Here is a 2,890-nt window from a genome sequence, read left to right as displayed (position 1 = left end):
TTAGATGAGATGTTGGCGGATATGGTGTAGGGGAGAACGTTGTAGAGTAGGGCTGATGGTTGGACTCGATGATCCCAAGGGTCTTTTCCAACCTGAATGATTCTGTGATTCTGTGATCTGTTTAAGATAAAGGCTACATAAAGCATTGCTTGGGTTTGATTACTCTGCATTTGATATAGGGTGGGTATACCTTTCAGCACAAAATTCCCAACACCAGGAAATTTTAGGCAGATTTCCCAGTTCTGTGACAGTAACATAGCCACATGTGAGTCACTAGGGGGTTACTGTAGTTTTATTCCAACACAGATCACAATGCAAAGGCTTTCAGGGCTCACTGGTGGGTTGCATTTCCCACTGGAAGCTTTAGGGACTGCCGTTCCCAGAATGAGCTCTGACTCTGCTGTGCATCTGGATGGAGCTGAAAGTATGGGGCACACAGAGCCCACGTCTGCCTCAGGCTCCCTTGCCACCCAGCACATACTGCCACAGCTGCAATCATGTAGCGGTCTCAGGTTGGGATTTCATTTCATTCAGAAGGGAACTTCGGCAGGGAGTTTTTCTTTTTTTAAAAAACAAAACTATCAACTTCACAATGCACTTCCCTTTTCTGAGCCAAACACAATGTAATGCAGAGTTTGTTAAGTCTCTCAAACTCATCTTTTAAGACAGAGTCAGATTGTATTGCATGGCTTTATCATTTTACAAGTTATGTTTTCTAGTTGTCTATATAGGAAAAACATATTTCCATATGTTTCTGGTGTTTTGTATAGAATATAATGTTAATTTGACTGCACTCTGTATGTGTTTGTCAGAGTTAACATGAGTTCTGAGTAGCAAATGACTCTTTCAATACCTTTCCATTAATAAATGTATGTTCTTGCACACTCAGTTGTGTCACCTTGCCCACAGGCAGTTCCCTAAGAACAACTTCTTTAAACTTTTCATGGTGCTTTTCCTACTGTGTTGCCTAGTGACCAGGCATTCAAATCACACTTTAAAAAACCCTGAGCAGCAGCAGCTACATTTGCTTCTTTGCTACATGTTATAGATAGTTTTTTGTAACTAACATCACATGTCCTGGATTGAACCCCAATACAATTGCAGCATTCTTGGCTCTAATGGACAGAATGTGTTGATTCATCTTTTGTTTTGCAGTTTATAATGCTCTTTTCTCCTTTAGGTTTTTGATCAGTTCTCAGGCACTTTGAAGATTTCTGTTTCTATTCTTTTACTGCCCTTAAGCTCCTTATATAGTGTTTGATTCAAAGGAAAGAAACATGTCCAGCTTCCACACCACAGAACCACCAAAAATAGATCATTGAGACTATTTGCATTCATACCCAGACTTTTAAAATGTTGAAACCAGCCACAGTTTAGCTGGCCATTTAAGGTAATTTTCTTCATTTATGTTCTTCATAAATTTTCAGAAGTTTGCTGAAAATTGCTTTAAACGTTAAGGCTAAGATACAGAAAATGCATTACTTAGACACAATTCATCCCCTCTGTGCAACCAAAGTTGCTCCTTATATACTCCTTCCTCCCAGGCCTGACAAGAGCTGATGATTTCTGATATCAGATATTTACACTGCTTGATCACTGGGTAATATAAACTGGATCTGGAGTAGGTGTATTTTGAATTAATTAGCTGGAGCATATAGCTAGGTGTTTATGTAGTATTTGCCACAAAATTGTCAGCCATGGCCCTGATTGCTTGTGTTTGTCCTCTTCTTGCATGGTGGTGAGGTCGTATCCCATACATGTCTGTGATGCTAAGTCTATCACCATCAGTATGGTTACCCTCATGTCTTGATGACTGGGCTTAGTTCCTGGTGGCTATCCTAGCAACAGACTGGTTTTAAGGTTGGACACTGCTGTCAATAAAAGCTTAGATAAAATGACAGATCTCTATACCAGGATGGGTGGCAGAGGACTGTGCCACAAATTTTGGACTTTGGGGAAAATGTCAGTCTGAGGAAACTTGTTTCCATGTACATCAGTGTTTAGACTCAACCTTGGTAAGGAAGCTAGCCAACAGGAAATTTCTGCTAGGCAAAGAAATGCCACGGTTATTTGAAAGCAGCCTGCCACAGACATGTATTGTGCTGTTTCTCGTTATTTTGGTGTAAGTCAGCATCTCACTATGACTCGGGGGGACAATATGTGCCATTCAGAAGACATTTTTGTCATGCTAACTGCAGATGGTTCACCCACAGAAAGTCACAACAAGATTTATTGACATGGGTTTCCTTATCCATGACAGAACAATCAATTGGATGTATATGATGTATGCTTCTGTTCTCTTCTCTGGCTACTCCTGTTTCTGTAAACACAGGAAAATACACACCTCTGTTGCACTTTAGACTGTCACTGTATCACAGTAAAGGCTTTACCACCATCTCTGTACATTGCATTGTCACTAGTTACAACACCTAGGTAGAGACCTTTTCCTAGTCAAAACAACACCAAGAAGCCAGAATGTCCCTGGTGCTGAGTCCCTCACCACTACTAGTTATATTTGGTAATGGATGAGTCTTTCAAGTTTATCTTTTACACTTAAACCACAGATGATTTCATTGACTTTGCTTTCAATGCTATCCCACAAAGAACAGCAGAGGAACAACCAAGGACTTGGTATGCAAGGGCACAGAAACAGAAGCACCATTATGAGGTTAAGAGAGGGAAAGGGTTCATTCAGCTATGCGCCCTGAAGAAAGTAGTTATGGATTGCCACATGCTTCTGAAAAACTATGAAAAATAATTTCTCATCAAAAAGTTGACTCTCCATCTAAATAGTGAAGTTGAGCCTAAGATATATAATGATTGAGATTGCAGAGTAAAAAAGCATGTAATTTAAATGACTAATCTCAAAGATAGAAATTTAGCCTGACTA

Source organism: Strix aluco, chromosome Z (assembly GCF_031877795.1).
Source record: "Strix aluco isolate bStrAlu1 chromosome Z, bStrAlu1.hap1, whole genome shotgun sequence".
Classification (NCBI taxonomy): Eukaryota; Metazoa; Chordata; class Aves; order Strigiformes; family Strigidae; genus Strix; species Strix aluco.
Note: the sequence above shows the minus strand (reverse complement) of the source record.